The sequence below is a fragment of the Hemicordylus capensis genome, chromosome 4 (assembly GCF_027244095.1).
Source record: "Hemicordylus capensis ecotype Gifberg chromosome 4, rHemCap1.1.pri, whole genome shotgun sequence".
In the NCBI taxonomy this organism is placed as follows: Eukaryota; Metazoa; Chordata; class Lepidosauria; order Squamata; family Cordylidae; genus Hemicordylus; species Hemicordylus capensis.
The window spans coordinates 8,208,864-8,233,573 of record NC_069660.1 but is presented as its reverse complement, the minus strand read 5'-3'; the positions used below and the strand labels follow the sequence as shown (position 1 = coordinate 8,233,573).

General features: G+C 45.7%; 1 protein-coding gene and 1 non-coding gene across 4 annotated transcripts in view; both read right to left on the bottom strand.

Annotated features, from left to right (window-relative positions):
• Positions 1 to 13,756, bottom strand: part of DNAJC5 (DnaJ heat shock protein family (Hsp40) member C5) — a 71,763-nt gene extending 58,007 nt beyond the window's left edge. Inside the window, exon 1 of one of the 3 annotated variants that reach the window (XM_053245355.1) lies at positions 13,449 to 13,756. The gene's annotated coding sequence lies outside the window, so the exon portion shown is untranslated. The remainder of the gene's footprint in view (positions 1 to 13,448) is intronic. The other 2 variants (XM_053245352.1, XM_053245351.1) reach the window with 2 other exon arrangements.
• A 1,671-nt stretch (positions 13,757 to 15,427) lies between these two features.
• TRNAE-CUC (transfer RNA glutamic acid (anticodon CUC)) lies at positions 15,428 to 15,499 on the bottom strand. Its single transcript has one exon. It is a non-coding gene; the product is annotated as a tRNA-Glu (tRNA).
• Between the last annotated feature and the right edge of the window lie 9,211 nt (positions 15,500 to 24,710).

Here is a 24,710-nt window from a genome sequence, read left to right as displayed (position 1 = left end):
ATAACATTAAAATGGCACACTTTAAATTTGTTTACAAGAAAACATGCTAAATCAGATTAAGTATATGAATGTGTAGGAAACTACACCACTGCTCACAGGGTTATAACCCTATTGTTGTACATTTTCTTTACACAGCATGCTTACACTTAACTGCTAATTCTCTTTATGCACTATCCTTAGTTAATTTTTCATTTCACCAGTTTCTTTTTCTGCAAACGCCACTCCATCATAATTACCAACATTACATTTCAACCATATTTCCTTCACAGATCTATACGATATGCAAGAGAAAAAGTCTCTAAAACCAGCCAATGGTTCAAAAGGGGGCGGGGGGACTGCTTGAAAATTCAAGAATACTTCCATATTCTGGGCAAAAGCCATATATACAACACACTAAGACAGCATCGTCAAAAGTCACAAGTTTTAAACCCTGGAAAAAATATTGTTATGAGCCAGCATATTCTGCTCTGTTACACCACAGGAAATGTTGATTCGCTATTTAAATTATAAAGAAAAACTTGACACATGCACATAAGAGTTTTACTGTTAAAATGCTAAAAGCATTTTTGAAACAAACAGACAACACTGTGGGCTGATTAGTGTCAATTAAGAGTGTTGTACAATCTGAGGGCAACATCACTGAAAGCCCTGTTGTGTGCAGAACAAATGAGTCTCCTTTGGTATTGGAATAGAGTGTGCAGCCCCCTCCAGTGATCTTGAGTTTCCACTTGAGGGAAAAGGCGGTCCTTCAACTATGTGGGGCCTAAGCCAATAAGGGCTTAGTTTGCCATAAATAAGCACCATTGAAATCAATGAGGCAAGCTAGTCATGAGTAACTTAGTCTGAATGTTACCCACTGAACTTATGAATATAATGAAACAAAGGTTTCTGGAATTTCATCTATCCACCCCAGAACAGTACTTCCAGTTACTGTTGCTGTTTATCTTGTTTATTTTTAGATTGTGAGCCCTTTGGGGACTGGGATCCATCTTATTTCTCTATGTAAACTGCTTTGCAAACTTTTGTTGAAAAGTGGTAAATATTTCTTGTCCCAAAAACATCTGAAGAGGGCTTTTTAAAATTTTTATTTATTTTTTTACATTTTATATCCCACTCTTCCTCCAAGGAGCCCAGGTGTACTACATACTTAGGTTTCTCCTCACAACAACCCTGTGAAGTAGGTTAGGCTGAAAGAGAAGTGACTGGCCCAGAGTCACCCAGTTAGTTTCATGGCTGAGTGGGGATTTGAACTCGGGTCTCCCCAGTCCTAGTCCAGCACTCTAGCCACTACACCACGCTGGCTCCAGTGTCCAGATGTTACCCTACATTGCCTATATTAGGGTTGTGAGAACGGAAGGCTGTGGTCCACTCTTTGGTTTCTAGAGGTCCATCAAGTGTCTTCAGGTAGCTGGGATTCTTGGTATATATAATAAAATGGTGAACTGGGTGGATCTTTGTCCAATTCAGCAATCCTTTTCTTCCAGAGTGAACAATCAGAACCACAATACAGATGAATTATGTCTCAAAGATATTCGAGCATGCACTCTTGCTACATAATCTAACATGAACTGCTGGACCATGGAGGTTTTGCTCTCCTTCTGGTGAAGAGACACCCTCCTGGAGCAATACCAGGATAGGATGGTGTGGTGAGTAAGGAGTTAAATCAGACTAGGCCTGGTTGCTAAGTGAAACAAGCAATGGTCACCAGCCTCTGCGATTGGCTGCATTGGCTGCATGCTCCGCTGGAGAGCCAGCTGCAGCTGGCTTTTCCCTCTCTTTTGGGGAGGAGGAGCTTCATCCCTTAATGAAAGTTAAGAGTTTTTTAGTTTGAGAGTTGATAGCCCCAAGGAAACAGTCCTATGGGTATGGTAGGGAAAGTATATGTACTTGATTCAGATTAGTTCATTCTTTTTATTTGCTGTGTTGCCCGAGTGCGCCAGTGGACTGAGGTCTTCTTTTCGGTCTCCCCTTTTATCCCCCAATTCATACTCCCTTAACATAATCAAGTCTTGAAGTGTTTACCCAGCTTTGTTGAGTGCTCTGTGGAGGAGGAGGCCACATGCCTCCCAAGCTCTAGGCCAAAAGAGTCCCAGTGTCTTAGTCATTTTTCCCAAGGGGACAATATAGTTTCAGGCATCTGGAGGAATTGGGAGGGAGACTGAGGGTCCTGCTCCATCCAGTTGGTTAAACCCTAGGGACAAGGGGTCAGAAATAAACCCTTTCCAGTTTGTGAGCAGGTGGTGGCAGCAATACTGGTCAGGGCCCACCCAAAAGGTTCTGGGGGAACCAACCCAACCCCTGGCTGTTACAGATAGGGATTCCAGCAAAACTGTTGAGGAATAAATGTGGACATTGATACTAAGAACCTAACACGAGTTCTCAGGCACTCGAAGTCAGAGTCTGTCCCTGAACAGAATGGTGGTGGTTGAAGGCAGCAGATGAAAACAAAGAAGAGAAGGATTACATTCCAACAAATGACAAGCTTAACTGCCATAGAATACCTAAGTAGTTATTTATTTATATAGCCATTAAATCACAAGTGCATTTGTTGAAGGCTGCTGTAAAAGATCTATAGCAACTGGATAGATGTCTTGCATTTTTCTTGTAAAAATTACTTTTGCGGTGAACATGGCCAGATATGGGGCACTCATATCCAAGGAGTCCTACAAAATGAGAGGAAGAAGAACAAGGGGCTTAACTAGTAGTGTTAACCCCCACCCCCACCGCCTGACTAATAAGGTTCTGCCCACCACTCATCCCTCCCACACAGTAATGCACTATGTGTGTACTTTGCCTTGCCTGCTTGAGTACTAAAGAATAGTCTCCATCAGTGTTCCCTCTAAGCATGCACACATGCGCCCGTTCACAAGTTTTTTGATGTCTGCTCAGTTAATTTTAGATCCCGCTCAGGTTGAATCAGGAAGGTCCCACTCTGAATGTACATGCGTGCACACCACCTTGATAGTGTTGCCTAAAACAAAACTCATTCTGCACAGAGATGAAAAAAAATTAAAGGGGACACTAGTCTCCATGCTGGTACTGGAGTCTCTAGCAATAACAGCACTCTTACGGGTGCTCTAAGCAAGGAACCACCCACAGGTTTTAACATTAAAAGCTTTTTAAACAGCAGAGGAATGGAGCTGTCACCCAGCATTGGATCCTCTGCCATACTTCTTTCATAGCATTTACAGTAACACCAGAACAGCCAGCAGAGAATTCAGAGATGTCCTTTTTTTAAAAAAAAGTAAGCTGATTGCAATAAATAAAGCAAAGCAAGTACACTCATTGCAACCATTCACTTGAATGCAAACCAAATACTGGACTTAATTATGAGCACATTGGACCTACCGTGTTTCCCCGAAAATAAGACAGTGTTATATTAATTTTAGGCCCAAAAAATGCACTAGGGCTTATTTTCGGGTAGGTCTTATTTTGCACACACCTCCCCCGCCACGGCAGGCAAGCACAGAACAACTTACTCCGAGGTAGTGCCCCAAGTTTCAATCCCGTCTGCCGTTCTCGATCCCTGCGGCCAGCGCGCAGCCACGATCCCCCGCCTCCCGCCTAGGTCTTATTTTCGGGTAGGTCTTATTTTCGGGGGAGGGCTTATATTAGCGGCACATCAGAAATTACTGCTAGGTCTTATCTTTCGGGGAAACACGGTAGCACTTTAAACATTCTATTTTTGAAATTTAGTTTGTTGTTTTGTTTCCCCAGCTCTTTTCCCAGGGCATATTAAGCATGTTTCTCGCTCCTGTCTCTATTGCACAATGCGGGAAAGGAATAATTAGCCAGTTGGCTTCAAAACTGCTACATTGTGCATGTAGTGTGTAATCTTATATTTAGCAGCCTTACCAGAAACAAGCTATTGGTCCTATACTGGATGACTAACCTTACTTCAAAACAGTTGTGGATGTTATTTTTAAAACATAAAAACTTTAGTTAGCAAAGGACCCTGTGCCTAACATCATGCTACTCAGTACTGGGTCATCATGACCCATATTTTGGAAGTTTCACTGCTTCGAAAAACCTCTAATGCAACTATATGTACATTAATATATCAAACAATTTAAACAGTGATGAGTATGAAGTCAAGTTTATAGTACAAAATTTGACAGCATACCAAGTAATCCAACCCAAAATTTAAAAGCTTAACATTAAGGTTCAATCATAATCTCAACAGGGTAATTCTAACTCTGAAAACACACTCTTTTCCAGCTCTTGTTCCAAATATCAAATAGTAAATAATTTTTTTAAAAAAAGATTTGAAGTTCTTAATTTCTTCAGTGCCAATATACCTTAAGCACCTAATATTCTATTAGACACAATCCTAACATCAACAGTCCAGTTAGCTCCATTACAGTGCCGATTGCAAACCAATTTCACAGATATTCTATGGCAGTGGTGCTCAGACCCTCTCTACACTGGGATTCAACCCAGGATTGCATCTCCACCCTCAGTGCTCATTCACTCCCAGGTGCTTCATTTGACAGACTGCCAGATGTGTGGACATTGCTTCACTGAAATATGTCCAAAAGCCTGCCCATACCCTCCAGGCCACAGACACACATCCCTTTAGGGCTGAACTACATGTTGCATGCAAAGGTTTGTGAATCATCTCAATGGTCTTTTTCTCTTTAAAGAAGCAGCTCCAATGGAGAGCAATGTGAAACAGAGAAGCTGCAAGGGGAAAGGGTCTTTAATCCTCCCCCACACACACCTAATGCCAAGGGGTTCTGAATACCCATTTACCCTTGCAAAAATGCTCTTGCAATCCTACAAGGGGAAAAGTGTCTGGTGAGACACTTGGAGTGAAGAATTCACAGGCAGAGAAAGTGTTGAGCACCCCTCCCATGTTCCTGCTTCCTGTCACCCCCACTTAAAGCCCAGGGGAAAGTTATGTATGTAGGTGTGCACAATATTAATCAGTCAGAAGATAAATACACTTCAGAGAGGAAAACACGCTGAGGCTTTCATTATTCCATGCTGGACAGCTCCAAGAGGAGCAAAGGCTACCACAGAGAAATCCCTAAATATTTTGAATACCGACAGGTTTATTTAGTATTAACTGAAAGAGCTTTTCTACATTACAACATAGATGAGTGTCTATGCAGCATAAAAGATCAAGCAACGTTTACAATTTGAATTAATGTATTTGTGTATTAGTTTAGCATTCTAAGTTATCGTCCTGGTCACAAGTATGTAAAACTTACATGCAGGCATTAACAGTAACATAAGCAGGCAAACCATCTCTATGCACAGTCAGCAGGGCAAACAAACTGCCAAGCAATTCCACAGCTTTCCCGTCTCATCGATCCACTTCCTCCCAATCTAAGAGCATTTGTTATCTTCCTAATAGCCAGAGAAACTTTAATTGCAAGTTTATATAATAAAACACACACATTTACCCCACAGTAAAGAAAAGTTTACATGGCTTTATCTTACAATTTAATGCACCAGGAAACAGTGATTAAGATAGGGCACAAGTCGAAGATCAAGACCCAAAACATTACGTCAGCAATGTAGGCACATTCAGCTGAGATATACAGGCATAAGAATTCAGACTGCAAGAATAAGTTCATGATTTGATTATGTTAAAGCTACCAATAGTGAACCAATAGCTACCAAGCAAACTTGCACTTTAAAATTCCTGGACATTTTTATGACTTACCTGCAATTTACAGAACAAGGAAAAGAACAAGAATAAATGCATCAACAGGTATATACGCCAGTTCAGTTATCTTCACTATTTTTCAAGCAGGAGGCACTTTGGCAAAGAACCTTCCATGCGAGAGCCCTTTCCCACTGTGGTGACCCCCTACAGTATGGGGGAGGGGCTTCAAGAAAGATGGAGCCCTCTCAAGAGTTTGCAGGGGGAGTTCTGGGAAGGGCAACCCTTCCCAGTACTCTGTGCATGCCTTCCAAGATGGCACAGGGGCTCAAGAGGGCTCCGTTTCCCTTAAAGGAGCCTCTCCACAGTGCTGGGCACCTGCGAAATATGCCGGGGGACTGAGCAGAGCATTCAGCTTTGGAAAAAAACTTCACACAGGCCCAAACAGTTAGAGGGCTGCACTTTAGGTTGACAGGGGTTGCCACTGGCCCCCGGGGCCTTACAATGAAGAACACTTTGCTAGTTATTTAAACAACTAACTAGGTTATCTATTTTTTATTTATTTATTTATTTATTACATTTTATATCCCACTCTTCCTCCAAGGAGCCCAGAGCGGTGTACTACATACTTAAGTTTCTCCTCACAACAACCCTGTGAAGTAGGTTAGGCTGAGAGAGAAGCCCAGAGTCACCCAGCAAGTATCATGGCTGAATGGGGATTTGAACTCTGTCTCTCCGGTCCTAGTCCAGCACTCTAACCACTGCTTAAAACATTGATCTTTAATTCATATACAGTCATCCCTTGCCAACCACAAGGCTTCCGTTCCGGGAAAACCTCACACTTGGTGAATGAAATCAATGGCAAACAGGGGGCTAGAGGGTCACAGTTGCGAAAGGACCGCAAAACACAGTAAAAAGAAAAAAGAAAAAACCTCCAAATCACGAGTCAGTAAGAGGAGTGAAGGGGAACTCATGAAAGTCACCGCTGACCCCCCAAAAATCACAACCCCCCCCAAATTCTCACCAAACTGCAGATACTTGGGTCGTGGTTGGCGAGACCTGCCAAAATTTCCCAGACTGGGAAACCTGTGGTTAGTGAGAGATGACTATACTGCCACTGACTAAAGCAACAAACTACTAAGTTTCACTGACACATTTCAAGGTTCCTCAAGGCAGACTTTACTGAGCAAGTCAGCACTTCACAAGCAACTTTCAGAGGCCAATGTGTAAGGGGTAACTGACTTCCACAAATTTCCTGTCAGAGATCTGATGCCACTGACCTACCATTCTCGGTTACCAATTCAGTAAGTACACATCAAAATAAAAATATCCAAAATAAGCACGGTTAGTCAGGCTTAAAAAGATAAACACACATATCTCTGTGTGCTATATGGACTGCTTCAGCTACAACAAGGTGGGACAACCAGCCCAGGAAGTGCAGTGAGAGAGAGAGAATGTGTCCCTCCTTCATAGGCATAACTATAGGGGGGCAGGGGGGGCATGTGCCCCGGGCGCCACTTGGCAGGGGGCGCCAAAAAGTGCCCCCGCCGATTTGCCGGACATTTTTTTTTTCCAGAGCAGTCCCCCTCCCCCGGTCCCGGCGCCGCCACCCCCCCATTGGCATTGCTCATCCAGCACCGGGCGCCGCGGCGTCTTCATAGTCCAAGTCTCTGACTCTCACTCCCCAGCACGCCCCGCCACCAGTCGCGCATGTGTCGAGAGGAGGACACGCACCAGAGCAAACTTCCTGAACAACTCCCTCTTCTGAACAACTTCCTGAACGCCCGAACCAGTTCCCCTTTTTGCTCATTCAAGTCCTTCCTCCCCTATAATCTAACCACGTTTTAAATGAAAAGGTTCAGGGAGGGGGAGATGGGGGGATGTGGAACCTTGGGTTCCACATCCCCCCATCTCTCCCTTCCTGGACTTTTTCACTATGTAATGCAAGCTAATTTAATTATATGTCATCATCAAAATGTATTAGCTGTTTCAGCCCATCAGGAAAGTCTAAACCTCCACCGATTTAATTAACCAGACTGAAAATCAGATGAACAGAGAATGTTTTAATGAAAGGTGGTATATAAATTTAACAATAAGTAAAACTATCATTAGGAGCAATTAGCGATTACTTAAACATTGGTGCTGCCAAGCAATTTGTAAATAAAACTTGAAGCCCTTTGAAAATAAGCTGGAATTAATTGTAGGTTGGGCAGGGGGTGAAAGTATATACTTCTAAACATTTATTGTTAAATTTATATACCACCTTTCATTAAAAACAACCCCAAAGTGGTTTGGTTTTAGTCATGGATTTTAATTTTAATTGCTCTTTTTGTCAATGTGATGAAGATTAGTTAAATCTGAGTGGTCTTAGGCAACCAATGTTGCATCTGAAATGCCATTTCATTTTTTATTGTCATAAATACTCTCCAACCAATTTAAATAGCAAAGGTGTATATTATCGCTTTATTCAATTGCAGGGAATCTCAAAAAAGCAGGATTTGCAACTAAGGCAGTGCATATCTTCTCTAAAATGGCCCTTTTATAGTTTTTCTAACTTTGAAATCGTAACATAAAACAAAGCATAAATGCATAAATGCTTCCCCCTCCATGTGAAACCTTTTCTGGTGTAAATAGCGCGCGGTTTTGGAAAAGGGGAGTCTTTCTTTAACAGCGGGAGAATAAGGAGTCTTTAGCACTATCACCCTAGTCCCTCGAATTACTTTGGAGTCCTTGGTTTTCGTTTTGTTAAAATACAGTCACTCACAAGGGAAAGTCAGGAACAGAACCAGGGCATGAGGGAGGGGCATCATAATCATACTAATCATCATTGCATCATAATTCTGATGTTTGAGATACAAGCCAACTTCACAGGGTTGTTGTGAGGAAAAACCTAAGTATAATGTAGTATGTATCATCATTGCATCATAATTCTGATGTTTGAGATACAAGCCAACTTCACAGGGTTGTTGTGAGGAAAAGTATGTAGTGCATTTTGAAATTTTTGGTAATTTTTGTAATTTTTTAAATTTTTAAAATAAAAGTTTTCTGAAACATGTGTGTCAGTCAGATGTATGTTGGGGGGGTGTGGGGGGCGTGGCGGGGGGGCGCAATTTCAGTTCTTGCCCCAGGCGCCTTTTTCCCTAGTTACGCCTCTGCCCTCCTTACCCCGTAACATGTATTATGCATGCAGATATGCAGCGAGGAGAGGAAACACAACATGGGACGACCACTTTTAGCAGCATATGCTGGTCACTGTCACATCTAGTCCCCACCCCACTATTCACATGCCTGCAAGAACTGGCAAGCCTTCACGTGTGATATTGTCAACATCTGTGTGAATAGCCTGCAGTTGGATTTCAGTGCTTTTTAAAACTTTCACCAGGCACATACCAGTGAATCTTTATGCTATTTTTAAAACTGTAGTGTGAATCTACATAGCAAGTCTAGTCACATTTGCATAGAGCTAAAGAAAGCAAGGTGATTCACTCAAGAGCATAAGGATATTTATATGTAACAAAATAAATTATTAGTAATCTTCTGTAACCCTTTTTTGATCACTTGTTTGCTCTGACGACAACTATCCAGAAGATATTTGCTGTATCAATAAGGAACTCAATGTAGACTGGTAAGTAACTCCCCTCACACAGTTCTATACTAATGTACATACATACATACTAATGAAGCTAATTTATTAAGATAGTTTACAGAGTTATTAAGTTAGTCACAATGCAAGTATTCTCCAGAACTATTCAATAAAATTAACATGACCTAATACGAAAGAGACAAAAGGCAGCCATCACCACAACTTGTATTAAGGGAAGCGTCATATGTACAAATCAGGAAGCAATACCACCTTTCTTCTTGGACCTCCTTTAAAAAAAACCTACATCTTGATTGGGTGCCACATTTCATGAAGGATAGTGAAAAACTTAAATTTGTTTAGAGAACAGTTACATGCATGATAAAAGCTCCAGAAGACAAGTCATATGAGGAAAGGCTGAAGGAACTGGTTATTTTTAGCCAGGAGAAAAGAAGATTAAAAGGAAACATATCAACAATTTTCAGATATTTAAAAGGATGTTACCAGAAAGATAGGATCAGCAGCAATGAGCTTAAATCAAAGGAAGGTAGATTTGGCTGAACTTTAGGGAATGGTTTCTAACTACATGAGCAGGCTAGCAGCTGAACAAGCTGCATAAGAACAAAACTAGATGTTAACACTACAAGTGCCTGTGTTCCCAAACCCACATTTGCAGAAACAGAAATCTGGAGTGTTGTGGGTGGAAGGCAAGTTTAATCCTCTTCCTGCCCACAAGTTCTCCCCTGGGGCTAATTTTCTCTCAGACACTGACTCTACCGCACAACATTACCCTAACTTTAAGGCTTACTTCCAGTTTTGGAGCCCAGCTAAGAAAAGACACAAACTAAAAACTTCCTTGGAAGGCAAGATCAGTGAGCAGGAGAACATTAAGCACCTTCTTCCTGCACAACTGATTGTTCCCTTTCAAATGACCCCTCTATCCTCACATTAGCATTAGAAGAGAAACACAGGCTGAGGACCCTGTTGTGTTGCCCTCATAACTTCTAGCTCTATCTTAAGCAGGGAAGATGTGGGATCTTCTTGCTTACCATTTTTCCAAGTAAAAGCTGCACAGCTTTTGTCTGTCAGTTGAAGTCAATTAATTCACACACTCCAATACATATTGGGGGTGGGCTGACATGCATACACTTCCCATTGAACATATACAGTCTATACAAACACACACTTTGCTGCTGTCACACAGGCAGGAAAATTGGCATGGTCTAGTTCCCGGAATTCTATTTGTCCATAGATTACATATAGCATGAAGGAGGATACTACAAGCCAGCACGAGAGCCTTTAATTTCTAGAATAGCATCAGTTAACAAGACAAAGTCTGGCTATACAGAGCGCTTGGTAGTAAGGCAACTAATTAACTTGGCAACAGCAACTGAACAATGCAAAGAACTCTGCCCATATGAATAGCAGACATCAACAGGAACCTATTCTGCAATCCCGGCACAACTAAAAAATAAACTCTTTCATTAAAAAAAAAAAATCAAAAGGCATATAAAGCTAAGGAAATACATACCACAATTTTGCAGGTTTTCTTTTACCAAACTGATTTCCTATTTCCAAACATGCCAGGTTATGTAAAGATGCAACATTACAACATTTGCTGTGGTTGTGCAGACTTAGTTCAGAATTCAAATGAAAACTACATCCACAGAAGTGTAGAAATCTCCCCGCCCCCTGCGCTAAAATCATTTAAAAAAGACCAGGAGTCCCTCCATAAAAGGCTAATCACCACAGCTATGTCTACTGAATTCTGAGCATACCTAGTTAATGCAAACCCAGGAGTTTCAAAGTGAGGAGGGAGAGAGATTTGACAGTCAATTGTGAGAGTGAAACAGTTGAGGTGACAGATACTGGATCTCAGACAAGATCTGCAGAAAAACAAAAAATCTGGACACAAGGGGTGGGGGGGAGAGATACCCCACATAGCTTATTTGTAGATACCAGTCAGACAATACAAGTAACTGGATAGAGAACAGTAGTAGGCAGAAGGATCAGATTATTTGAGCCTAACCAGGGTGGAGAATCACAAAGACCTGGAAAAGAATGGATATTCCAGACTCCAGAAGCAGAAATGAACCAGACTTGATAACCCTCTGCTTGTCAGGCCCCAGCAGCTGTTTAAACTGCTGGAAGGCTGACCAAGGCATTAAGGAACTGTGGTGTGTGGGGGTGGGGGGCTTCTTTTGGAACCCAGGGATTTGCCAGCAATACATTTGCTAGGAAACCTTCCCCTCTCTCCCACAAAAAGGATATGGGTGAGGTCTGCAGAGTCCAGTAATTAGCGATGGCACTTCATCTCCTCTTTCAGTAGGAACAGAGCAAATTAAGAATGTGATGAACCATTTGTTAACTGAATTGTGTGATAACCTGTAAAACAAATTAATCATGGCACCGTAGCAATAAGGTTGCTATCAGATTTGTTGCTTGACAGCATTGTCCTATGAATGTGGACTGAGACCCACAATCGGAATATATCCCATCCTTTGGGGAGGGGGGCGGTGGCTCCTACCAGCACCACTAAGTGAGTGTGAGGGTTATTTAATTTTTGTAAGAAAAAGAGAATACATAAGCATAAGGGCATAAAAGCGAGAGTCAATAAAATCAAGCCCCATATTCAACGCTGGAGTTAAAGGTGGGTCCCAAGTTTGAAATGGTTGAACACTACAGCCCTGCAGCAACCTCTACTTAAGGAATACAGCCTTCAGCTCCCTTCTGATCTTCATCCCAATCACAGCTTAATTTCTTTAATGAGGTGGCTAAGATGTTGTCACAGTTCACTGGATGACCAGTCTGGCTCTGTTTTACAAAGCTTTGCTTCAGCGACCAACTGCTGTGTAATATAAGTGAAAGGCAACCTCACCTTTTCAGAGCCCAAGGAGAAAATCACAGCAATAAAACAGCTTGAACTGATAAGGCAGAATTCATTTCACACTGGTTCAAAGTGATGTACTGTCTCTTACCCTTGAATACACATTACAGTATATTACATAGCTTGCAGTCAGAGAGGCAGCACAAAATGCAGAGACCAACAGCAAAATCCAGCAGTACACATTAACTGCAAACTGATACTTCACTGGATGAAAAAGCAGGCAAGATACGAATGCTACATAGGCTGTTGTGTGTCACACAGCGCCAGCATCCGGCATGGATGGCTTCTGCCTTCTCCTCAGGAGCAGAACCAGTTCCACCACCAGCAATGTAACATTCTCAGCATTGTGCTACCATGCCTATAATTGCAAAATATCGATAAAGAATAAAAGGGAGCATAAAGTGTGTCTCAAGCTCATCATTCTAGCTCAATTCATCCAGCTTCACTTTACAGAACTGTCCCTGGGGTCTGCCAAAGATTCAATGTCCTCCAGACAGGAGAGAACACAGATTGAACCTAGGTGATGAACAGTCTGGGATTCGTCTCAGGGATGCGGTTAACACATCACATCGTAACATTCAAGTGTGCAATATTCTGAGATGTTAATAATTCCTTTTGTCGTCATGAACCACAGCAAACACGCCACAGTGCCAAATATAAGCCCTGTTAAAATCACCAGGGACCCTTAATCTTACAGAATTACCTTGAACTACATGAGAGAACACCAGCACACCCTTATATGACAATGGCATTCCCCCCCCCCCTCCCCACATCCAGTCCAGGGAATCCCCCATCCTTCCTTCAAAGGTTTCCAAGAACAGCCCCCAGGAACCACCGTTGCAATACCAGATTATAATTTACCAAAAAAAGGGGGGAGGGAAGCTGCACCAGAGGACCCCCACACACACACATCTCCTCCTCTTCCCATTACTCAATACCTTCTTTTTTGCCAATCTCTAATGGCGTTAACAGGGTCACCTACCTGGCCCAGCCAAAACGGGTGATGGGAAAGCGGGGCGGGGGGGGGGAGAGATGTTATGTCATGCAGGGAGGAAGCCAAGAGATTCCCCGGCTCCCACCCCTTTTATTTCGCCTCCACCCCCCACTACCGTCCGTACCCCAGTTCTTCCCACAGCCTCACACGAACCCCTGACCCACCCACCTCCATGCACCTGGTCCTGCCAGAGCCCGACGCCCCCCTCCATTTTCTCGGCCCCCCCCCCCCGCCGCTCAGGGGCTACGTCACTCCCGCCCCCGCGCCCCACCCTCCCCGCAGCCGGCGTCGCGGGCGCCTGGGCCTCCTGGGCCTCCGCCTCGCCCTCTCGGCCAGCCGGGCGGCGGGAGCAGTCCGGGCCAGCCCTCCTCCTCACCTGCTGCCGGAGCCGCCTCGGGGCGGGACGGGGAGTCTCCTGCGCCGCTCCCACGGCCTGGAGCGAAGCGCGGGCCTGGAAGGGGAGGGAGAGGAAGCCGGCCGGCCGGCGTGAAGGAGGCAAGGGAGGCAGGAGGCACAGACGCCGCCGCCACCGCCGAAGGGAGCGAGCAGGTACCGGGACTGCGCGCGCACTTGCGCGCGCGCGCTCACGACGAGGAGGAGGAGGTGGCGGCGGCGGCGGCGGCACGCTCCATCCAGACCCGGCAGCAGCAGCTTTCCAAGGGATGACTGGGCCCGCGCGCACGCTCCCGTGCTGGCGCAGGCAACTGCGGGGGGAGGAGTATGTGAGGCAGGCGCGCCCGCGCGCATTCGCGCGTCGGTCAGCAGTCCCTGATTGGCGGAAGGGAGGAAGAGGGCGGGGGCAGAAATGCAGCAGCACTGAGGCGGGTGACGGCTGTCTGTCTCGGGGAAGCCGCGAGTCTTACGGGGGTTCTCCGGGGGGATCCAGGCCGTCGTCTCGGACTCCTTCGAAGGGGAACGAGCGTGGCGTGCCCGCAGAAGGGCCGCCCCTTGATCTTGCAAGACGCGGCTGTCTCTGTGTGTCCGTGCATCTCTGCGTGTGCGTGCATAAATCTATATATGTGTAGGCATGTGGGTGCATATATTTCTGTAGACCCGTTCACACGTCAAGTTCAACACTTGTACAACAAGTGTAGAGTACACAGCTCTGTACAGATCTGTGCAGAGGTACAGTCATTCACATGTTATGTCGAACGCAGGCACAGCAGTACTCTTCCTCCAGTCTACCATTCATTTGAAGGCCCCCCTGTACAGTCATTCACACAAAAACATGTACGAGTGTGGAGATATATCATACAGCAGCATAATACAATCTGAACTGGACTTACGTGTGTATATCCACACCTGTGTATACAGTACGTGTGTCAGAGTGCTTGGGCTTCCGCAGGACTTTCTCCCGGGCGTGACTTTCTCTAGAGGGAGCGGGGAGCTCTCCCAACCGCCGCCCCGACACACACTCCAGACGCCCATGTACAGCGTGTGTTCGTGTAACTGTGTGTATATGCATGGTGTATATCTGTCGACACCGACGCGACGGCCCAACCAACCATATCTAGGTAGGAACGAAGGCACAGCCTGCTGCCACGAGCAAGGCTTTCGGGTGCCACAGAGCTCTTGGCTACCCGCCGTGTGTCTCTTGCATGCACACACACACGCACGCCCCCGGCTTTGCTGCCCTAGGAGGAAGGCGGGAGGGCTCTGCTGTTCTGCCCAGTCCTGGCCCGGCGGCGGCTCCTCTTTCCTGGAGGAGCGGGGGCGGGCGAGGCGTGCGTCGCTTCTCCGAGGGTTTCCTCCTCGGGCGTCTCTGCGCCAACCGAAGTGGGGAAATGTCTTGGTTCCTCTTACCAGGGGGCGCTGCGCTGCCTGCCCCTTGAAACGCCCCTCTCCTGCGGCTGCTTTCCGGAGCGGGGCGTTTGCTCACCATCTCGCCCCCCCTCCACCTCCGGAAAGGGATTCCCTCCTCGACATAGACTAGGGGGTGGCTTAGTCTATATGCGGTTCTGATCTTCACAAGCCAGGCCTGGCAACGCTTCTTGCTGTCTCGCCTCGGGAGCCTCGGCATGTTTACTCAGGAGTAAGTTCCGATGAGTTCAGAGGGGCTTTCTTCCCGGAAAGGGTGCCTAGGCTCGCGACGAGGCGATGCAGAGGCTCGCACGGGTGGCCTTTCGCGTTAAGAGCGCGCTCCAGCCTCGTCGGTGCAAACCTCTTACTTGCTGCACACAAAAAGTCCCAGCTGAAAGGTGCAGCCTGCCAGTAGCGTCCTCCCGTAGGAACTGTGTGCATCAGAGAAAGGGCAGCCTCTCATGTCTGAACATTACCGTGTGCAAGGTGTGAAAAACTGGGAATTAAGAGCTAAAATGCCACGCATTCCCTTCTGAAAACCAAAGAAAGAGAAACTTCCCTGACCGGGAATCGAACCCGGGCCGCGGCGGTGAGAGCGCCGAATCCTAACCACTAGACCACCAGGGAGCTCTGTAGGATAATTTGTTGGCAGTTCTCTTCATGACTTTGTGCTGGCTCTCTCTGTCTCTTCCACCCCCACAGTTGTTTCATATATATATAAACTAATCTCTTTACACTCTGTAGAAAGGGCATTGTTGCAATCTGTATCTCGACTTCTCACAAAGTAACTGCGAGAACTATTGCAAGTCATTGCATTCAGGGGATGGTATATCTAAAGCAAAAATTATGAATTGTGCATATGGATAGGTAGAGATGGGATACATTAAGATAATTATCTGACAAATTATATAATGCATTACTTGTGAAAATAATTCAAAAATGGGATGCGCCTGTTTTATAGCTGCTTCCCTCACAAACATAAAGCAATTGTATCTGTATATAGATTTAACTATATTAATATAGATTTAAATTGCATTTGTTCAGAAACTCCGTTTCCTCCTCTTCTTCCTTCCCCTTTCTGACTCCCCCACCCCATACACACTCTCTACAGAACCTTCCAAGCAACAAAACATAAAAGATACTGGGTAGAATACAATGACATTCCGTGGGCACAAGCAGCATGGCCTGTCTGTCTTCAAACATCCCATCCCCCAACACTGCCCAAAAGCCACGGGGTTTTAATGCAAATATGCACTTTTGAGTGTTTTCCATTTTTAAAATTGCATTGTAATTCTATTAGCATATGTTCTTTTTTAATTTAAGTTGCTTTGAAAAATTAGTGTGAAAAGCAGGGGTGAAAATAACCTTACACAAATAAAATGCTGGGAAGGACTCTGCAAAAAGTTCTCTTTCAAGTGCAGCTAATTCACATTTGCACTGCAGCACAAGAGTCACATTCATTGGTCATTGAACTCGGAGGTGCCCTTGCCCTTGCCCTTCCGGGCGGAGGTCCAGAGCCTCCACACCCCCGGGGGACCCCAAATCCTCTTTAGCCTGTCCTGGGTGGTATGGTCGCCACGCCACGCCTGGCAGCTGAACATGACTGAGACCTGCACCAGCTGTGACCACTAGGGATGTGCACAAACCTGTTCGGCGATGGCGTTCTGTTCTTAGAACACCAAACAGGTTTGGAACCCTGCATTTGAACCGGTTCAAATGCAGGGGGGGATGGCTTTAAGGACAGGGGAGGGTGCACTTACCTACCACCAACCCCGCCATGCCACCCCCTCTGGCTCTCTGTGTATAAATAGTTAGGCAGGGCAGCAGCGTACCTCCTTGCCGCCCCATTGTTTTCCTCACTGGAAGTGATCAGAAGTGTTGGATGCATGTTGCAGGCAGGCACGTGTCGCATGCACGACAGGCACCACCCACCTGCAACACACATACACAGAGACACGTGTGCACAGCACTTACGGTCACTTTTTGTCAGGAAAACAATGGGGCAGCAAGGTAGTATGATGCCAGCCCACCGAACTATTTATACACAGAGCGCTGGAGGGAGAAGCGTGGGGGAGGGGGGAAGCGCACCCTCCCCCGTCCTTAAAGCCACACCCACCCCATCTTTGGCTTGAAGGGAGCCAGTTCCGTGCACATCCCTAGTGGCTTCTGCTTTAGACATGGGGAGGTGGGGAGAGAAAATCTATCTATCAAATTTGTACACCACCCCAAACTTTCATCTCTGGGCGGTTTACAATAGCATAAAACCAGTTTAAAACATATACAAAAAACTTTAAACAATTTAATGATTTAAAAATAAACCAGAGATTAAAACCCAAAAAATTTAGAAAGCTGAGAAAGCTTGGGCAAAAAGATGGGATCTCAGGTGTTCAGGTGAGCCCTCTTTAGGGTGCTCCAGAAGACAGCAGGTGCATCCAGAAGATGGCTGTTCCTGCTGCTGGACCTCCGAGGAGGAGAAAAACCCATGTCTGTTGCCACAAGGGGAGGGGAGCCCACCCATGTAGGAGGAATCCTGCCAGAGGGCGGGCACCTTGCTGAGAACCCCCTTGAACCTGGAGCTGGCCTGTTAGTTGGTCTGCCTCCATGGGGAAGCCTTAAGTATGCAGACCCTCATACTAATACAGCTGAAGGTGGTACAATATGGGGGGAAACTCACTCAAAATTCTGCTAAACATGAAAAGTTGCTAATCAGGACCCTCATCTATTGGAAATCTGATATTCCAGGAGGCACTCAAACACCAGTGTTTGGCCCTCTTCCACCACTGCAGCAAGTCCCCAGCAGTGGAACAGATAAGGAATGGAGATATGGTACAATTGGCTCTAGGAACAGATGGATGTAGGAAAAGAGGAGGGCACAGAGAGCCACAGATATTGAGATTGCCAGCCAGCGGATGTAAACCTAGGATGTGGCCCTTTAAATGGAAAGAATTGGCCTGGTTTGATGACTTTCTGGTGAGCAGAAATAGAAGTTCTCCTTCCTCCAAGAAAACTCCTATTGCAAGAAAACATTTTCTCATAAGGTGGGAAACCTCAAAACGTTATGTGAGCCACGTGTTTCTCTTCTTCCAAGCAAGATTCTTGCCCTTCTAGTAGTTCCTCCAGTTTTTAATCTCCTTTTGAAAGAATCTTATCTTTGCTCTTTCAACACTCCAGGTTGCAATTTCACCAGCTCCTGAGAACAATGTAACGCCAGATCAGCCCAGTCAAAAGGACATTTCTTTAGGCAGGCCTTTGTCCATCTGGGGTTGCTGTAGCAACAGAATCAATTTCTGGAGAGGGCAGATCTGACCACAATCACACCTGAGTGGCATCAGGACTAGTGGGCTACAAAATGGTCTCTGGACAGCTGCCTTTGGAAACTTCAGCTGGAGGCTTTACACACAAGGGCTTCTACCCTAAATCTCCCTTGGGAGAGAGTGTATGCGTTCATACACCACACCAGCCAAACTTACTCCAAAGTCCCTTCGAGATTCTTGGACCCACTCCACACACAAATCGGGCTTTGAGATGTGAATTCTAGCTTATCTGGACATATTTCTGGATTCTAACAAATGCTTATTTTAAGCTATTTTTTCTGAAAACACCAGAGCAAGTAGGGAGAAGCACTGATGTAGAATTATTAGCATGATGAGAGGGATGTAAAGCTCTCACTCTCTCCTCCCCCTGCATTGGCTAGAAGGAAAACACGGAGCATGCCTTGTAAACTTGTTTCAAAACAAAATCCAAGGGGAGGGGCTGCTTCCCTCAATGCCACGAGTGTCCTTGAGGTAGCTTCGCTCAACATTGACCCCAAAGCATGAAGCCATGTGCGAATAACTCCTCAGAGGTACATGCTACAGTGGCATGGTACTTCTAGAGCAGATTACTCCTGTATCAACTTCACTGGGCCCTGGTCCGCTTCCAAGTACAGGTTATTTTAAAACCAAATGTGCTTGGAACCAGGAAACCTAGAGGACTGTCTTCTCCCATACAATTCTGCCAATCTAATAATGTCAATGAGGCAGGCATTTTGTGTTACTTACCGCCACCTGAATATGCCCTGGGAGATTCGTCCAGGCCCTTCCCTGCTTTTCCCTTGAAAGTGAGAGGCTCTTCTGTTTGAGCAGAATAAGTTTGTCCTGACCAGTTTGAATGTCTTTGCTCCCTCAGGGTGTGTTTTTGTTCCGGTCTGCTTTCTTTTTGCATTTGTGGCTGTTTTAGAGCATGGATTGTTTGTTAAGCAATCAATGATGCTAGGCAATTGAAGTACTTGTGGATTAAAATCTGGTAATAAACAAACCTTCCAATCCTGAGAGATACTGTTAAGTCACTTTCCCCTGTCCTTGTGCATATGTGAGACAGGCTGCTTTGCTTGCAGAATATCTTGGGTTCGGACACTGGAAGCTCCAGGAAGAATTGGGAAAGATCCCTCTCTGGAGCCAAACCCAAGCTCGATGGACCAGTGGTCTGATTTGGATACAGACTGCCTCACACATTCAACTACCCAGTTTTGATGTAGGCAGTTATAAACATGGGAGAGAAGCAGTCAAGTACCTGGCGTGCGCACACACTCCCCTCAGATTCTGCAATGGGGACATTATTTTTTTCTTCTCTTTTTGCCTAGTCCCTCCCAAACATCCAGGAATTTGGATTCTTCCCCCCTCCCCAGCCAAAGTAAAGAGGGAGACAGAAAAGTAGTGAGAATCTATATAGCCCTAGCCAAGACCAAAATCACAAGGACCACAGCCTTCTTCAGACATTTTAAACATAGCAAGTACATGCTTACCAGTGTGAAAGCAAGTAGGCTGTTTGGCCGGCTTGTCACTCACCTGCCTTCACCACGCCCCTCACAGATACTGCAATGTTCCTCAGAATATCAGGGCTGCTCAACTTTGGTTCTCCTGCAGATGTTGGCCTACAACTCCCATAATCCCTGGCTATTGGCCACTGTGGCTGGGGATTATGGGAGTTATAGCCCCAAAACAGCTGAGGGGGCCTAAGTAGAGCAGGCCTGGAATAAGTGAATGCCGTATCTGTGATGGGGTAGTAGTTTGTGAGCAGGCAGCTTCTCAATCACAGCAGCAGCCCCCATCATGGAGGCAGTATCAGCTTCTTCAGAATAATGCCACAGTGTCTGTGTGCAGTGCCGTGTAGAGGGGTGAGCAAAACGTTGGGGCTGGGCCTTTGTGCGCGCCCCCCCCCCCCCCGGGCTGTACTCAAGTACAACCTCCATTTCATGATGTCTGGATGAGGCTATGTGATTTCTTCATGTCTCTGATCAGTGTTTTCCATCCCGCATGTGCATATGCACGCACGCATGCATTCTCTCTCTTTCTCTCTCGTAATCACATTGAGGACACAAGAACTGCCCTGGAGATCAGATCACAAAGCCAACGGTTCCTAACCCTGGGTGCTGATGTAACTGCACTACCATCTGCCTCAGGCTTTGGGCATTGTGGCTGAGGATGATGGGAGTTATATTTGTGCAGCTAGGCAGCCAAGGTTAGGAGCCTTGGGCTAGTTTATTATACCCTTGGCACCTGCAGTAAGCCACTTGGGCATACACACAGGACATGAAAGACCTGTCCTTCCTGTTATGGTCAACAGCATGGCATTCAGGGCTATACAGCATCTGAACATGGAAGTTCTATATTGCCACCATGAGTAACAGTTGTTGATGGATTTCTCCTTCATAAATTTCTCCAATTTTTTTTTTAATTTTTTTTTTTTAAAAAATCTAGATTGGTGTCCATGATCACCTCTTACAGTAGCAAGTTCCATGAGTGGACTGAGCTGAGTGAGGAAGTTTTTGTCTAGCCTGGCCCACTACCAATCAACTGCATTAGTTGGGCTGTCACTTCCAGTGCTGAGACAACACAACACTGCCCCTTGGTTGACAGGCAGTCGGATCAAGGTACACCCAGAGATACATTAGCACTTCTAAGCCTGAAACAGAGACTCCCACAAGCATCTATTTGTCCTCAAGACCATACAAGGTGACAGACAAATCTCAGTCCAAGGAAGGAGGAGGAACACTGGAGTGGCTGCCATGTGAACATACAACCAATACTGAAGGTGCAGCATTAGGATCATAACAAGCAAGACCCACGGAACGATGATGATAATACATCTTATTCAGCAAGTGTTTGCCTACTGTGGATAACAGGGAAACACGAGGAGGTGGCGGTGCTGCTGGGATACAGAGACGCAGGATCTCCCATTTACCCCATCACTACCCCACCAGGCCTCAGGGCATCTCGACTGCAAGAGACAAGAGCTAGGGTTCCCAGGCAGAGTTTGATCAGGCCTCCCTGCAAGACGTGTGTGCACCATGCACCAGGAATACCACCCCACAACCCTTTGAGAAGCACATCCCTTGACCTTCACTAGCAGGAGGCAGCGAAGCATAGTAAGGAAGAACAATACAGGTACTTTAAGAAGCGAAGCGTGTGTGCGGTTAAGGAGAGACGCTGAAACTGGAAACTAAATTGTGATGTTGAACTGATATGTTGGATTTAAACTTTGTTTTTATTTTGTGATAGAAATCCCTTTGGATGCAAACTGGGGGGGAGAGATAGTGCCTTTATTCAACACACCATTTGTGATTGGACTTTTACAGCCATTGCTTTAGATTCCTCCAGATCCACAGGTGGCTTCTCTGTATCCATTTGACACTTTCTCTGGACCCACAAGAGTTAGCTATCCTCTCCATCCCCTGTATTCACAGGTTTGATATCTTCTGGATCACAACCATTTGCCTGTAACAAGCTGCAATGGCTAAATTAACTAACTGTTTACTAGTCTGATGCTATTTGGTGCTCATTATGAGCTTTTGTTTTTCTGAGGGGAACTTGTGCACTTAAAAGCAAGTTAGCTGATCTTGTAACTGGCAAGACAGAACTTTTGCCTCTAGCTTGACTAGCTGTGCATCCCTCATGATCCCCATTCTTGCCCCAATTACTGTTAGTACCTTGCAAAACAGCTGGCTGAGCAGTTGTGCAAAACCAACAGTTTTAGCCCCTCTGCTTTCTTCTAACATCTTCCATATTTTGTAAGCAATAACACATTCCTTTGCTTCCTATATCACAGTATTAATGAGTTTTCATCCACTGGTCATTGTACACCATCTTGGGCAGCCCCCTCAGCACCAACTCTTGTGATTAAGATACAAATAAGTTCTGTTTGCCAGCCCCCCAAAGTTCCCTTAAGAACTTGGATAAAGGTAAAGCATGCCGTAGAGTCAGTGTCGACTCCTGGCGACCACAGAGCCCTGTGGTTGTCTTTGGTAGAATACAGAAAGGGTTTACCATTGCCATCTCCCACAGAGTGTGAGATGCCTTTCAGCATCTTCCTATATCACTGCTGCCTGATATAGGTTTGGGAAACATACCAGCGTGGATTTGAACTGGCAACCTCTGGCTCACTAGTCAAATCATTTCCCCACTGCGCCATTAAGGTGGCTACAAGAACTTGGGATACATGGCTCAAAATTCCATTCCAATGAAATGGCAAGTCTCCAGGGGGGCAACTGTGCTTACTTTACTGCAACTAAAAAAAGCCACCATCCCAAGAGTCTAAACAGATGTATTGTGGCAGAAGCTTCCAGAGACAGGAGTCCACTTTGCCTGCTGCATTAAGTGTAGCCTTCAGTGGACAAGTTATATTAGACACAAAAGGTGCCAAGGAAAAAAAATATAAACAGCAGAGCCAGAAGGCCATTAAATGTAAGAGGGACAGGTAGTCTGACACAGCTATGCAAAGCTCAACTGTTTACGAGTAACAATAATCGTTCAACAAAGTAATTGGCAACAGCAGACAGTTAAGATACTTCTAACCACAGATAATGCTTCATGCCTATGACAAAGTGGAGGCTAGTGTAAGCTTTTGCAGAGATTTATTGACCCAGTGGCTGCTCAAAACCTCTGTGTGCCCAAGGCAGGGGACCAAATGCCACCCTGCTTGCACATCTGACTTTTCCAATCCTGCAGGAGCCCCAAAAATCTGCTGCCTGAAGGAACCACCACTCCTGTCTTAGCCTTTAAAGGGGCCATGGTAGGTACCTTGGGGTGTTCCCATGAAAGAGCCTCTCTCTCTCTCTTACTCCCATCAGCACTGCACATGGGTCCTTTCTCAGAAGAGCAGGAGCAGCCGCCAGGAAGAGCAGTTTTGCCAAGCAGGCTCAGCTGGTGCCTTCTCTGCTTTAAGTTCCAAACCAAGATGGGCCCATTTTCTCAGGCTTTTTATACTCCTCTGGCCTAATTTTACTTGAGTTTGAACTTCTGATCATCTTGTGCTAAGCTGTCTTGTTTTATTTCTGTACATCCCCTGGTACTGCTGAAGGACTGTATATAAATATGTTAGGTAAGGCCACTTCCTCCTCCAAGCCCTGGGAAGAGAGTTGGTCTTGTGGTAGCAAGCATGACTTGTCCCCTTAGCTAAGCAGGGTCTGCCCTGGTTGCATATGAATGGGAGACTAGAAGTGTGAGCACTGTAAGATCTTCCCCTCAGGGGATGGAGCCACTCTGGGAAGAGCATCTAGGCTCCAAGTTCCCTCCCTGGCAGCATCTCCAAGATAGGGCTGAGAGAGATTCCTGCCTGCAACTTTGGAGAAGCCACTGCCAGTCTGTGTAGACAATACCGAGCTAGATGGACCTATGGTCTGACTCAGTATATAGCAGCTTCCTATGTTCCATATACCTACCTCAACTTGTCATTACCACCATTGGTTAACTTCCCCCATCATGCCACCACCAATCTGTCAGCCCTTGCCCACCTTCCTTCCCCCACCCACCCCATTTTGCTTCCAACAGAAAAGCCTTCTGCCCAGGGCTGCAGTAGCTTCTGTTTTGCAGTGTTGGTACAAAGCAACTGCAGAGTAAGCACTGAACAAGGGTAATCACATGGGAAGTAACCTTCCAGTCACAAGTTCAAAAGTGTATCTTCAACTTCCTTTTGCAATAGGGGGAAGGGGGGGTCATCATAACCCAAGGGAAAGAACAATCAGGCAGATTTGCAAACTGGACAACCCCAAATAAGGCAAGCCAAACTGCTTTTCCAAAAGGAATGTTTTATTGACAAAATTTTCTCAAATGGTCACCTGTACAGGAGAAGCCAATTCAGTCTTTTTGCATCAACTCCCTCTATTGATACTGTTTCCCCTGTTTCCAACACTGACTGCTACTTTCCACCCAAATCAACTCCGGTAAATGACACTCACACCCTGAACGTTTCCTAGATCTACTTTGCCTGGTTTGCATCATCCAGTATATGGTTTTCCTCCACCAGCAACACTGGGGTACAAGGCAAGCTCTACAATCAGTATTTAAGTGTCAAAACTTGCTTCTTGAAGGACCAGGGTGAGTATATTCAAACAAGAGGTTGAAGCCTTCTGGGATGCCAATGCCTTGAAACAGCTTTATGGATATGCAGTTGGGGCACACCGCTCAAGTCCCACTGAGCCTCTAAGGCACAGAAAGATTTGGTTTATGAAGAGGCACCTCTGCCTAAAAACATCAGGACAATGGTAAGTAACAGACTTTTTGGAACTCTACTGCTCTTCAGTGCAAACTGAGCCAAGATACTGAGAAATCACTGGGGCTTGTTTCACAAGGGCAGTGAACAAAGGTAAGGGTGCATTTCTTGTTGCCAAGTTAAACATACAGATATTTAGGGAGCCTCCTGGAAGAACCACCAACCCAAGAGGAAGAGGGAGAAGGGATCTTCCAAAATGGATCCTGTGCTCCGATAAGCAAGTCCTCACCTGAGCCAATTAAACTGGCAGCTGCCTCCACAAACTCCTAAGGAACCAAGACCATGCCTAAAGGAAGAGGAGCAAGTTCCA